Genomic DNA, 15,908 nt, shown 5'->3' on the forward strand with positions numbered 1-15,908 from the left:
GATGATATGAGTGTAGCTATATTTTACTCTCATTAATGACACTAGTCTTAATTTCAAAATTTTGGGTAGTTTACTCACCATAGCCTAGCCTAAGATTCTAGGTTAAACTAATATATGTGTGTGCTAGAAAAGAGTTGTTGATTACTCTTATTAAGTGATTGATTTTATGTGAACTTGATTAGTGTCACTTGAGGGGGCATTGACATATTGATTTTAGTGAAACTCTAACTCAAACCATGCAAGATAAATTATTTTATATTTCCATTCAATGAAGAATATTTTCTTACAGGGAGAGAGTAATTATTCGCCATTTTAGAAAACACGCATCCAAATTCAATCCAAAAATATGAAAAGGAATTAAAACATACAATGCTCTTACAACTAACTTAATATAACATAACAAATCCAGCTAAAATAAGATAAATCTAAAGAAAAAAATTTCATTTTTATTTTTTCAAAAATCAAATTCAATCAAACAATTCTTCAAAAATAAAAATGACCAAGCAAGTAGCCAATTAGAAAAATATCATAGTTACAAATCCCAAGGATAGACCATAGGAAACCTATCATCCCAAGAATCCATAGGACTATGTGATGTCAATATTTTAGTTCAATAACGCGGCCCAAAAGGACAAGCAAAGTTTTAGTAGTAGGGCTAACGCTTTATCCAAGAAGTTAGGCAACGTTACAACGCTATAGAAAATAGTAGGAGGGTATATTACCAAGGATTAGGGTGCAGAAAAGGTTCTAATAGGGTTTGAGCGGAAGTTGTAAGTAGAAGAAGTGGTCAAAAATCATACAGAGTAATCATAATTCATATCTAGAGGCACAAAAAGACCTAGAGAGAAATAGAGATCTGGGAACTAGGAGATCAAAAGTTGGGAACTAATATCATCCCCAATGGAGTCACCAATTCTACTATAGGGATTGATGCATGGGTGGTTGTAGATAGAAAATCCTCTCAGGACTCACACGACCTAAGGTAGATGGAATAAAGTGACCTGCAACTATTTAGAGATACATGAAAACAATCATGTTAATCTAGGAATCGACAAAGAAAAAGAGAAGGGTTAGCTTACAATCCTTAGTGTAGATCCACTAGATTTTTTAGTGTGATAAGGGAGAGAACCTTCCTCAGCTCTCAGATCAAGAATTTCACATCTAGAATACATGAAGTAACCTTCAAATTATATGAAACATTAATGATTCAAAACATCAACATATAACATCATGTAAAGCTAGCATGCATCAATGATAAATATTAGTCTCACCATTGAACCAACATATATAGAAATAAGGTATCAATATCATCCCATAGACAAAACGTGAACAGATTCATATTATCATATGTGAAAAGAATATTACAATCATGGTTATTGACTCAAGTCTTCTTCCTCTCTCTCTCTCTCTCTCTCTCTCTCTCTCTCTCTCTCTCTCTCTCTCTCTCTCTCTCTCTCCCTCCCTCTCTCCCTCCCTCTCTCTCTCTCTCTCTCTCTCTCTCTCTCTCTCTCTCTCTCCCCCTCTCTCTCTCTCCCCCTCTCCCCCTCTCTCCCTCTCTCTCTCTCTCTCTCTCTCTCTCTCTCTCTCTCTCTCCTCTCTCTCCCTCTCTCACTCCCTCTCTCCCTCTCTCCCTCTCTCACTCCCTCTCTCCCTCTCCCTCTCTCCCCCTCTCCCTCTCCCTCTCCCTCCCTCTCTCTCTCTCTCTCTCTCTCTCTCTCTCCCTCTCTCCCTCTCTCCCTCTCTCTCTCTCTCTCTCTCTCTCTCTCTCTCTCTCTCTCTCTCTCTCTCTCTCCCTCTCTCCCTCTCTCCCTCTCTCTCTCTCCCTCTCTCCCTCTCTCCCTCTCTCTCTCGCTCTCTCTCTCTCTCTCTCTCTCTCTCTCTCTCTCTCTCTCATGGATGAGTCGACAACTCTTTGGCATCATGGGCAAATTTTGGCATTAGTTGTTGGGTGTGGAGCCTTATTATCTTTTTTATTCAGAGGTATCACTGCATTGGACCCCATTTCTTAATGTGGCGGCAACACTTCCCATTTATGCGCATTGCCAAGGGGGTCTAGGGGGGCGACGACAATTATTTAGAGCCCCTCGTGGCGGGGGATCGGGGGAAACACCCCTGAAGCTAAAAATACATGTAAAAATTCCTTGTAAAATGTTGTAATTTCATAGTCAATCTACGTCTTTCATTGGGCGGAAATCTGACGATAGAAGTTATGTTTAAGTTAGGGCTTTTTTCCCTAGAAGGAAACCCCCCCTATATATGAGGGAATTTTATTGCGATTGTGTAGATGTGTATTCTGAGTGAGAAAGAGAGATGATATTGTGTGAGAGTGAAGAGGGAATTGCAGTGGATTTGCTGTAGGTTGTATCTCTTCATTTTGTTGGATAATATAAAATAAAGGACTGGTTGTTTCTCCGTGGATGTAGCCCCAACTGGGTGAACCATGTATATATGCGTCTCTCTTGTTTTATGTGTTTTCTATTTTTATATCTTTGCAACATATTTCATGTGTTCCATTTCTCTATAATACTTAATTTTCTAACGTTAGTGCCATATTTGGGGTCTGCTATAGGTCTAAGGGCTTACCACCTATGGATATGAATGGGTCGGAAGCCTTGAAAAGAAGTACTCCATATTTGGTGGTTATTCCAAATTGGTTATTTTACATAGCAGAGTTAGGTAGAAAAATAAAGGCATATATGACTCATAGCTGGATAAATTTTCATTAAAGGGTTGGTGTCACTGGAATAATGATGACTTCCAAAACCATTAGTTCTAGGTCAATAGGACCATGATTACACATATGCCTTAATGGAGTCATTAGGTAATTGTTGAAGGCATGATACAGAGATAGAGAGGAACATGATTTGCAGAGGTAGTAGTTTACTCTAGAACAACCATGCTTGATCATTCTTGCACGGTACAAAGAATTAAATGAAAAAAATGGCTAAGTGCAGAAGCTCTGATGGCATGTCAGAGGTTTTCCCTTGACTCTTATGTACCATAAAAAATAAATAAAGGAAATCCATGCCTAAGGCACATGATGATCTTTGTGAAGAAATTAAGAAGAATGGAGATCCATGCACAAAGAAAGACATACTGGTTGTACGACGAAAAATTAATGGAGTAACTTGTAGTGTGCATATTCATTGGATTAATTGTGTTGCAACCAAAATTATTGAGTGAATGAATCCCATTCTCTAAGTCAATGGTGCACTAGTGGCAAGTGATCAAGAAAAACAATAGGTTGGAGAACCATGCTCAAAGTTCTCTCAAGCAATGAAACTATTAGCAAGGACAACATCGATCACTGTGTAGTAGTGAAACAAAATCCAGGATTGCCATTAAGCAAGGGTGGGGGAAGCAACATTCATTAGGGGAATTTTGAGGTCTAAAATTGGCCTCATAAGGAAATTATAAAATAATAGTGGAAATAATAAAATAATATTAGATTACATCATCAAATTTTAGAGGGAAAAAAGAAAAAAATATTTTTCAACTCGTATCTTTAACTTATCTCCCTATGGGTTTACTCAAATTTCGAGTGGGAGCACTCGTTGGATCCATAATTTGATTTGACATTCAAGGATTACTCATGTTTCAACTTATTTTGGCCACCATTTCGAACACAGTTACAAGAGGGATTAAGGGACACCATGACAAACCTCCAGCACCTGTACAACCTACTCAAAAATCCTCCAACATTTGTAGATCCTCTCCAAACCCTATGTATCATATCATTAACATGAAGACCTAATCAGGGATATGGAGAACCAACCTTCCAAACTCCTCAACTCTAAATCCTGTAGTAGCAACCAACACATGCATGCAACAACAAGATCAAGGAGGTCATCACATCTCTAGCACAAGCATCATCCATGTACAAGACACTTGTAAAAAACATACAAGTGTTGACCATCTCACCTACAATCCAAGATAATATGTTGACATCAATGTCAACCAACAACACATCTGCGACACTACAACACACATCAATGGAAACATAATATTGGTCATATGGCTAATGATTACAAGACTCCAAGACACTTAAGGCTACCTAATTAAAGAATGAACAATATACAAGGTAGGGCAAACAGGAGGACAGTTGGGCATCCACATGCAAGAAATCAACTACTCAAAGTTTGGAGGACGAAGGAACAACAAGGACTAGCAAGAAGAAACTAAGGCTTGCATGGCTCAAGGGGAGCTATGACGCGCCATGGTTTGCAAGTAGAATCATTGATGGTGTTTCCATAGCTAGTGAAGTATATGTGAATATATCTACTTGTTGAGAAGTTGTTTTGATGTATGCAACTAGAGTTTATATTATGTTTATCTTTTGATGGTGTATAGCTTTTTGCTACTAATGTTTTGTTTTCCAAAGTTGTTGTGATCAGATTATGATGAATGATTGTGATGTGAGTTTGTGTACAAATATCTCAAGGAGGGAATTTTGATAAAATGTGATGACACATGTTCAGGGGGAGCACTTAATATGCTTCTAATATTTCGATGGTTTTGATGGCATCATGGTTTCTTGGAGGATTTTACTATATGTTCCACATTATGTGTGTTGGGTTGTGTTATATTCTTTCCATGACTAGCCTACGTAGTTAATCGGGAGGTTAGAGGGGGGGCGGAGCCCCCCTTTTGTTGCATCATTTGTGCAACGGGGGGGTCACAGGGGGGTGGAAGCCCCCCCTGTCTAGGGGGTTTGAGGGGGGTGGGTAGCCCCTCTCTACGGGGTCTGAGGCAGCGTCTTGAGGAAAATTTTTTGGACCCTATATTAGGTTGGGCAGACCTACCTATGGTTTTGTGCATGGTTTTCGCACATGGTTTTGGTCACGATGGTTTTCCGTCCATGGTATTAGATTCCTCCGCATGTATAAATATGTATTGTAACATTGAAAGGAACATAATGAAAAATCAAGCTAGTAGTCTCAGTTTTGGGATCTAGGGGAAAATATTTGTGTATATGTGTTTTATGTGTTATGCTCTTGCATTGTTTATTTGCTGTGTTTTAGAATTTGTATGCAGGTAGTTTCTGTACGGGGTTAAAACCTATATTTGGTATTAGAGTTGTTTTGGCTTCAAGGGGACGCTTTTGTTTCTAAGGGGTTTCGCTCGGGCCTGTGGTAGACACTGTTCAGTGGGAGATCTATGGGATCAATTCTAGTGCTGAAAGAAGATGGCGAGCAGTGGAAATATAAATATCGAGAAATTTAATGGTCAAAATTTTGAGTTATGGAAACTCAAGATGGAGGATTTATTGGTAGATAAAGATTAGTGGATCATGGTAGATCCGAGTACTAAACCAACGGGAGTGTCCGATGAAGAATGGAAGAAGTTGGATTGAAAGGAAAAGATCACGATATGATTGTGTGTCTCAGGTTCAGTATTGCTAAATGTATCAGAAGAAGCTATGACTAAGGCTTTGTGGGACAACTTAGAGACTTTGTATCAATCTAAGTCTCTGGTGAATAAACTATTCCTGCGGAAAATGTTGTATAACCTGAGGATGAAACATGGAGACTCGGTGACAGAGCATCTAAACGCATTTAATATTGTGGTAAGTCAGTTGATATTAAAATTTCATATGAATATGAGTGTATTAGTTTGTTCTGCTCTCTACCAGATTCATGGGATAGTTTGGTTATTGCAATAAGTAGCATTACAACTACCTTGTAGTTTGATGAAATAGTTTCATCCTTGTTGACGGCGGAGATGAGATGAAAAAATATGGAGAACCATAATGGTGATGCCTTGTCTATACAAGGACGGTCCCAGAACAAAAACAAAAATAAGCCATCGAGTTGGAGATCTAAATCTAGAAGGAGATCGAAATCTCCAAGAAAACATATAAAGGTGGTGAGCTGGAAATGCAGAAAGGAAGGGCACTAAAAAAGGGACTGTAAATCTAAAGCTCTTGAGAAAGGAAAGGGATCTGATGATTCTCCTTCTGCAAAGTTAAAAACCACCTCAAATGAAGGTGGGGATGTGTACTTGGCTTCTTCAAGTACACATGTAGATCATGAGGCGTGGTTGATTGATTCAAGTGCATCCTTTCACTTCTCTTCCCATAGAGAGTGGTTCTGCGAGTATGAGAAATATGATGGTGGTGATGTCTTCTTGGGGGATGACAGGAAGTCTAGAATCATTGGTTCCAAAAAAGTAAAGTTGAAGTTGCATGGTGGAAGGGTTAGAACACTTCTAGATGTTGTGAATATTCCTGAATTGGCCAGAAATTTTATTTTTGTAAGGAAGTTGGATGATGCTGGTGTAAAAAAGGTGTTCGAGAAAGATATCTACAAGATGGTTCATGGATCACTGGTATTGAAGCAGGGAGTTCGGAATAGAACTCTATACAAGCTGCAAGTAGCACTGTTATTGATGGGTGCAACAGTTCTATGGTTCCTCAAAGTGTAGCAGAAAATCTAGTGGTATCTGGAGAAAAGACCATGCTATGCAATTAAAGGCTTGGAAATATTGGAGAGAAAGGCCTTTGAATACTTCATAGTAAAGGTATGGTAGAAAGTATGACTAATAACTCTCTGGATTTTTAATTATGTGAAAATTGTGTATATGGGAAGCAGAATTGGGTGAGTTTCCCCTTTGGTGGTAAGAGGGCGAAACAAATATTAGATTTTGTGCACAATGATGTGTTTGGACCTATGAAGGTTCCATCACTAGGTAAGCTAGTGTACTATGTATCATTTATAGATGACTTCTCAAGGAATACATGGATATATTTCCTCAAGCAAAAATCTGAAGTGTTTGACAAGTTTAAAGAATTTAAGGCTCAGGTGGAAAACCAGACAGAGAAAAAGAAAAAGGTGCTGAGGATAGATAATGGTGGATAGTTTTGCAGCAAAGAATTTGAAGAATTCTATAAGAAATGTGGTATAGCAAGACAAAATACTACTCCATACACACTTGAGAAAAATGGAGTTGCAGAATGAATGAAGAAGACATTGATGGAAAGGGCAAGAAGCATGCTTAGTGGTGTCAGGTTAGGGCAGGAATTTTGGGTAGAGGCGGTGGAGATATCATGTTACCTGGTCAGCAGATCACCTTCATCAGCGTTGGAGGATAAGATTCCACAAGAGATATGGACTGGTAAAAAACCCTCTCTTTCACATCTAAGGGTATTTGGATGTGATGCATATGTACATGTTCCAAAGGAGAAAAGGACAAAGTTGGATAGTAAATCTGAAAAGTGCATCTTTATTGGGTATAAGGATGGTTTAAAGGGTTATAAGCTTTGGAACCCAGTGTTGAGCCTCAACCTTGCACTTACTTAGCCATCTTCCCAACAGCCTTTTCCCATTCACTTCTTCCTTTTTCCATCTTTTCCTCCATTAACTTGTTCAAATTATTGCATTACATGTCTTTTTATCATGGTTTGTTAACTATGCTAATGTTTGACTGTTTGATTAGAATTTTGGAACATATACAGCAATTCCGCAGCTGTTCAACAATTCCGTAGCTGTTCAGCAATTCCGCAGCTATTCAGAGATTCCGCAGCCTTTATGTTGTTTGATATGCTCCACACGTCTTCTCAAGGAACGGGCCACATGGGCATGTTGGGATGGATGTACACATGGATCGTATGCTATTGGTTGAGCCAAACCAGTCACGTATGCCCTTGGTCAACGCAGGTGTTCCCTCGGTCAAACGGTCAAGTTCTAAACGGTGGCATGGGAGCCGTGAGCAGCTGGGACACGGAACTATAGCTGGCACTTCCTCCATGCCACGAAGACAGCTAAAGACAGGATCCAAACATAGATTTACCTCCCATGATGACCGTTTCCTCCAAAAGTGCACGAAGTTGCCTGCGTGTTGCTGCACAAGTTAATTAGTTAAGACTGCGTGTTGCTGCGTAGTTAATAAGTTAGGTTGTAGTTGCTTAGTTCACGCAGAGGGTAGTTTGCCTCTGTGCTTATAAATAAAGCGTGTGCCAACGCTTATAGATTAGCTTTTGAATCTTGTAATTGCTGCGCTGATTTTGTTATAAAAACTCTGTTTTAGAAGGCTGTTTCTACAGCACTTTCTCACTGTACTTTGACATGTTGGTTTTATAAAAGAAGACTGTTTCTGTTCACCTTTTCGTAGCTGATCTTTTAGCCGGTTGTGTGGATGGAGGGCCCCCATCTATGACAGCCCGTGTACATAGTGTTTGATTTCATTTTCCTGCCTTCAGCAATTTTTATTTCTTTCATCATGTATAATAGTGTACCATTTGATTTCATGTCATTTCATTTCCAGCTTTTATTTTAAACTGATCAGTGTTGTTTTCTGCAGGTTTTTAGCTCGGGATTGTGTGTTTGTGTATTTGCTTTATCTCTGATGGTATTTTCAGTTGTCATATTCATAGTTGCTGCCTTTACTTTGTTTTTATAGCTTAATTTCTAGTCTAGTTTCTCAAGTTGTATGCTAATACATTGATGGTCTCCTTATCATAAGTTGTTCATCTGTAAGAGATCAGAATACTAATAAATTACAGCTTGCCTTGAGTAGCTTTTGGCTTATATCACTAACTCTTTCTTCACTTGTTACACATAACAATGTATGTTGGAAGCAGAATGCTGGAGAAAGGCACAGTGGTGTTATAATTTGTCATTTAGAGCTTTATCACTTTTTAGACTTATCTCTAACTACTTCCTAATCGTGTTTTACATAGTACCATATGTTGGAAGCAGAGAGTTAGGAAGAGATGAACATTATCATTGGTTTTTAAAGTGATTTTCTTATCTTTTTATTTGCATCAACATGAGTAGTGACTAGTGCCATTAGAAAGTGGTTCTTTGCTTTCAGTTTATTTCAAGTTATTTATTTCAAGCTCTTTCTTTGCAAAGTTTAAAAGGTAGTTAGAAACCACCAACAACACACACTCACTCATTTAGAAATCACCTTACACACACTAGCACTCATCTGTTTATAAAATCATCACTCCATCTTAGGAAGTTAAATTGACCACAAACAACACCCCAAACGACAAAAAGATCTAAGAGGTTGCTTAAGTACATATAGTACACCTTCACTTCATCAGCTTACGAGCTCCTGGTTGACAATTTATGATAGCAATTTAGACAACACTAAATTGACTAAACATTTTGGCGCCGTTGCCAGGGAAGTGAAATTAAGTAGCCATATTCTTAGAAAAAAAACATAAAACAATTTTCAAGGAAAGAAGTTGATAACCTATCAAAGTATGCTCTCCTCTTGCACTTCAAAGTGATATGGAGGATCAGAAAAGAGAAAGTTATTGATTTAGTAGATCCTTGAGTATGCTCTCTTCTTGCACCTAGAGTGACCTGGAAGATCAGAAAAAGAACTATTAACTTGACTTGAAGAAAAATAATAATAAAAAAAAATGACATGCATAGAGCTAGAGATTCTAGGGGAAGGTTTTTAGCTAGAGCTCGAAGTTCAATTTTTACAAGTCCATCTGCTTCAAGGGATAGACAAGAGACACCTCCCTTATCTCCAACCGAAACTCCTAGTCCTAGAATTCCTGGAATTCAAGAGCCAAGAGTTGACTCTCCCACACCTTCTATCGAATTTGAACCAGGAAGAGACTCTTCTCTTTCTCCTACAGAAAGACCAATTGTAATTGAGGAAGTGGAATCATCTGAAGAAGAAGGAGAAATCTCTTCTCATTCACCTTTTGTAGAGGAACCAGAAGATTTTGAAATCCCTAGGAGAACCATCATGGCAGAGGAAGAAGGAGGTGGTAGAGGTAGAGGCAGAGGTAGAGGAGGAGGAGGAAACAACAACAATAATGGAGGTAGAGATCCCCTTGGAGGAGGAAATAGAGATGGGGATAATTCATTTGGGTTTCCCATTGTTAATGAGGATTCCCGAGCCACTATGAAAAACATATCACCATCTGTCCTCCCAAATTTCCATGGGTTAACAACTGAGGACCCTGAAACATTTTTATTTGATTTTGAAGTGGTATGTCGAACTTATGACTACCTGGATGACTCTCAGAAACTCAAATTGTTCCCTTCAACACTGAAAGATCAAGCCTTGAAATGGTTCATGGGGTTACTCACTCAATCCATTAGGTCTTGGAATGAAATGAAACAGACATTTTTGGATGGGTATTTGGACTATTGTATGCCTACTAATCACAAGGATGAGGTATTTAAAATGATACAAAGAGAAGATGAGAGCTTAGAAGATTTACTTGAAAGATTTCAATATAACTTGAAAAGAGAAAAAATGAGTAGTCTGGATGAAGAGACCTTAAAAGCCCTCTTATTAAAAGCCATTATGGATGAATGGGTAGATATCTTAAACATGATGGGGAAAGGGGATATTTCTCAACTTTCACTCAATGATATAGTAGAACTCTGTATCCATCTCTCAAGGGGAAAATCAAAAACTCAAAAAGGGCCTAGAGATCCTTCTCTCCTTAGAGCAAATAAATCTGAAACAGGATCAGTAAGTAGGGCTAAAATCGGAAATATGCTTGATGAATTCAAAACTGACATCTTAGGGAGTCTTAGTGAACAACTAGATACCCTTAAGATTCACAATAAACAAAAAGCAGAAGCTGAGGCTTTGGCCATTTTTTGCCCGAAATGTAGAAAGAAACATGCTTTAAGGGAATGTCCCTTGGATGCACACATTGTAGAAACATGTGTAATTTGCTCAGAAACTCATGAGACTAAGGATTTTCCTTCAATACCTGGCCTCAAAGCAGTCTTTCAAGAGGATCCAAATACACTTGAATCTCTCTGTTTTATTGCAAGGAGACCTTGGCAAGGGCAACAGAATCAAGGGTTTAGCAACTCTATGAATTCTCAATCCCAACCAAATTGGAATCCTTGGCAACAACCTTGGCCTCAACCTCAAAATGCTTTTCAAGCATGGATGTAAATCATGCAAAATCCTTACGGGAGACTTGCTCAATTCTATCAATATCCTCCATCATTTCAGAATCAGCAGGCTCCACAACTTCCAAATCAAGGTCAACAACTATCATTTCCATACCCTCAACAACAACAACCTCCTCCACAAAATCAAAATTCTCAACTCTCGCTTCAATCCCAGCAGAAGTCAAATCAACTTCCCTCTCAGCCATTACCAAATCCAAATAATAGGAACCCTCAAAATGCTTACATGATGGAAGGTCAACCATTCCCTACCTATATGGTTGTTCCTCTCAATGAAGTACAACTCAGATCAGGTAGAATCCTAGATCAACCTTCCACAAGTGTTCAACAACCAAGCATTTTTGAGGAAGAATCTCTCAAATTCAATAAGGGTTCTGAAGTATCACCTCAAAACCAAAATATCCAAAAAGAAAAAGAATCAACCTCTACAACTCCCATAGTCGAGCAACCTACACCTTTAGCTACACCTCCTTTTCCTGAAAGATTACAAATTGACAAAGGAGTGGAAAAGAAAATTTGGTTGCCTGACTATAGTTTTCTAGATGAATTGAAGAATGTCTGTATCAAGATCCCCTTGTTACAAGCCATTAAGGAAATTCCCATTCTAGCAAAGACAATAAAGGAGTTGAGTTTGAAGAAAACAGGAAAGAGAACCAGAGATACCAAAAGGATACATCTAGTTGGAAAAATTGCAGACATTATGATGGGTAAGATTACCATGCAAAAGTATGTGGATCCCGGTAGCCCTATTGTCAAGACTCATATTAATGGGGTTGAAATCCAAAATACTTTGATTGACTTAGGAGCCGCTATCAACATCATGAGTAGACAGACCATGGATCAGTTAAAGCTTCCTAACCTTCTCTTTACACCTACTTTACTGCAACTTGCAGATAGATCAATCATTAAACCTGATGGTGTATTGGAAGACATTCCAGTCTCCCTAGACTCTTGGGAATATCCAGTTGATTTTATGATTCTAACTCCCAAGAACAATCTAGGAGGACATCCTCTTATCTTAGGAAGACCTTGGCTAGCAACAGCTGATGCTTTTATCAGTTGTAGGTCTGGGGACATGTATATATCGGATGGTAATTCCACCAAGAAATTCAACTTGTATCCTCCAGCAAAGGCAATAACAGAAATAGGAGAAGATGAGTGGGTTGATGATGAGGATACTATTCAACCTGTTCTAACTATCTCTGAGATAAGTGAAGATAGCCAAATTCTAAATACATTAGAAAATTTTGAAATGCCTTTAGAATATGACTCTACACGGTTTCAGTTAGATGTGGACATTGAATATCTCTCCTCTAGACAGATGTCTCTCTTCTCAATGGAAGAGTTTGGTAGTTCTACAGTTGAAATCCTTCTAGGAAAAACATTGAACATTAACAAAAACTTGGAAAGACCACAACAAGAAGAATTAACTAAACTTTTGCAAAAACATTCCACTGCATTTGCATGGGAATACACTGACATGAAAGGAATCGATCCTAAGACTTGTATTCATCACATCTATATTGAAGAAAACAACAGACCTATTAGGCAACCACAAAGAAGGATGAATCCAAACCTTAGGGAAATCGTGAAAGAAGAACTCCAGAAATTGCTCAAGGTAAACTTCATTTACCCCATTTCAGATAGCCAATGGGTTTCTCCCTTGGTTATAGTGCCCAAAAAGAATGGTAAATGGAGAGTTTGCATTGATTATCGAGAATTGAATAAGGCAACCTTAAAAGATCATTTCCCTCTACCTTTTATTGATCACGTACTAGATACTTTAGCAGGTAAAAAGTATTTCTCATTCCTGGATGGTTTTAGTGGGTATAATCAAATTCAGGTAGCACCTGATGATCAAGACAAAACCACATTTACTTGTCCTTGGGGAACTTTTGCCTACCGAGTACTCCCTTTTGGATTGTGCAATGCACCCGCTACATTTCAAAGGGCTGTACTAGGAATCTTTTCAGACCTAATTCATGATTGTGTAGAGGTCTACATGGACGATTTCACAGTTTATGGTAATACATTTGAAGAAGCTTTGGAAATTTGGAAAAAGTATTGATAAGATGTAAGGAAACAAATCTTTCTTTAAGTCATGAAAAGTGTTTTATGATGTTTACTGAAGGGATTGTTTTAGGACATCATATTTCAGGAGATGGGATTAAGGTTGATAGATCCAAAGTTGAAGTCATCTCTAAGTTACCTGTTCCAAATTTCCAGAAAGATGTTAGAAGTTTTCTTGGGTTTACTGGATATTACAGAAGATTTATTGAAAACTTCACTAAGATAGCATCTCCTCTTTTCAAATTGCTTACCAAAGACTGTGAGTTCAAGTGGGATCCTGAGTGTCAATCTGCCTTTGAAGCTTTAAAAACTAGAATATCTGAAGCACCCATCTTAAGGGGGCCAAATTGGAAACTCCCTTTCCATATTTCCACTGATGCTTCAGATACAGCTCTAGGAGCTGTTTTGGGACAAAAGGATTTGATCCCTTATGCCATTTATTACACCAGTAAAAATTTGACTCCCACTGAGTTAAATTATACTGTTACAGAAAAAGAGTTCTTAGCTGTGGTACATGCGATCAATAATTTTAGACACTACATAACCGGCTATGAAACCTTTGTCCATACTGATCACTCTGCCATAAGATATTTGATGAACAAACCTGTTACTAATGGCAGAGTTACAAGATGGCTTTTACTTTTACAAGAATTCAACATTACTGTGTTAGATAGACCTGGAAAACAAAACACAGTAGTTGATTTCTTGTCTAGAATCCAAAACACTAATGAAGATTCTCCAGTAGAAGATAAGTTTCCAGATGAATACTTGTTTGCAGTAACTACCAAGACTCCTTGGTATGCAGATATGGCTAATTATCTAGTTACAGGGAAGCTACCTCTACACTTATTTCCTAATGTGAAAAGGAAAATCATTCAGGAGAGTTCACATTATTCTTGGATTTCTAATGAATTGTTCAAAACAGGGCCAGATTGTATAATCAGAAGGTGCGTTCAGGAAGATGAAATGCCTGACATCCTTAAGGCATGTCATGATGAACCATGCGGCGAGCACTTTGCTGACAAGAGAACAGCCTATAAAATCCTTTCTCTAGGATATTATTGGCCTTCTCTCTTTAAAGATGAAAAGCAGTATGTTAGAAGGTGTGACAGCTGCCAAAGAGTTGGGAGACCAACTCCTTCAAATGAAATGCCATTACAGCCTCAGGTATGCATCGAACCCTTTCAGAAATGGGCTCTAGATTTCGTTGGACCAATTAATCCACCATCAAAGCAAAAGAAGTATATACTGGTTTGTACTGATTATGTTACTAAGTGGGTAGAAGCCAAGGCATTGCCTTCTGCCACTGAAAATTCAGTTGTTCAATTTCTTTTTGAGGATATTTTCACTCGTTTTGGTGTCCCAAGGGAAATTGTGACAGATCAGGGCAGCCAATTTACATCTAAATTGATGGAGAAGTTGATGGAGGAATATAAGATCAAGCACAGAACATCTACTCCATACCATCCGCAATCCAATGGCCAAGTGGAATCTACCAATAAAGTTCTTGAAGGCATTATCACCAAGACTATTCATCTTCATTAAAGAGATTGGGCGGAAAGGCTTCCTGAAGCCTTATGGGCCTATCGAACCACATGGAGGAACACAACAGGACATTCTCCCTATGAACTTGTTTATAGGAAGGAAGTCCTGCTCCCCATTGAGTTCCAAATCAAGACCTTCAAGATGGCAGTCCAGTTGGGAATGAGCCTCTCAGAAGCCCAAAAACACAGAATGGACTAGCTAAATGAGCTAGATGAAATAAGACAAGATGCAATTCTAAGGACCGATCTAGTTCAGCACCAAAGATCTAAATGGCATGATCGTCATATCAAAGAAAGAAAGTTTCAGAAAGGAGATTGGGCTTTATTGTTTGATTCAAAGTTCAAAGACTTCAAAGGAAAATTTCAAACTCATTGGCTTGGGCCATATGAGGTTGATGAAGTCTTTAGTAATGGAGCAGTTCGAGTGAAAACTATTGATGAATTTCATACTCCTCTTATTGTGAATGGCCATCGCCTGAAAATCTACCAGAAGCCACTCTCAAAAGAGGAATTTGTCAAGTTGTTCAAAGAAGATTCTGCAATGAGGCTAGTGGAGAAGAATTCTTCTCCTCCATCAGCCTAATCTCTGTTTCTTTCAGTTAAAAAAAAAAAAAAAAAAAGAGAAGAAAAAATTCTTGTATAAGCCTGAAAACCAATCTTGGATTGGCAGTCTTATGCAGAAAATGTAAGGTGAAAATCAGGGTCACCTGACACTTTATATTTTCCAAAAAAAAAAAAAATCCCTCTTCTTCCATCTCATCCATCTCATTCATTTCATCCATCTCATCATCTTAATTCCATTCCATTTTTTCAGTCCATTCACTCCATCCCATTCTCATCAATAAAGTCCCTATCAGGACTATTTCATTTAGTCAAGTTGTTTTAATTCTCTTGATGCAGGAAGAAAAATGTTGCTGCAAATTCTACAGCTAGGAGCCAATTCCGCAGCTGATATCCGAATTCCGCAGCTAATACACTCTGTCCCTGCAACAAAAATAAACTCTGTCTCAAAAAGAAAAAGTCTGCAGTCAGAAGTACCAGCATCATTAAAGGGTGAAGACACACAGCATATACAAAGGCAGCAATAAAGCAAAGGTTAGCATCATGATTAGAAAAGGAATCAAAATACACAAAGGTATGTTCTAAACCTCTAACTAACAGTTATATCATTACGTATGGTTTTCGGATTATGGTATTAGGCACCTAGTGTAATGATTGAACAAGATCTCCGTTCACTCCTTGTCCATTATGCTGCGTAGTCCACCTCACCTCCGTTTTAACGGTCCATAATCACTGTGATTCAAACTTGATACGGCCTGCTCCCTTGCATTAATTCTTCGTACCAGAATGACGTGTCCTGTTACACCACGGCTCTTCAACTGATCATTCCGCA

This window comes from Pinus tabuliformis, chromosome 3_1 (genome assembly GCF_031772625.1).
Source record: "Pinus tabuliformis cultivar Carrire ecotype Pingquan chromosome 3_1, CPIR1, whole genome shotgun sequence".
In the NCBI taxonomy this organism is placed as follows: Eukaryota; Viridiplantae; Streptophyta; class Pinopsida; order Pinales; family Pinaceae; genus Pinus; species Pinus tabuliformis.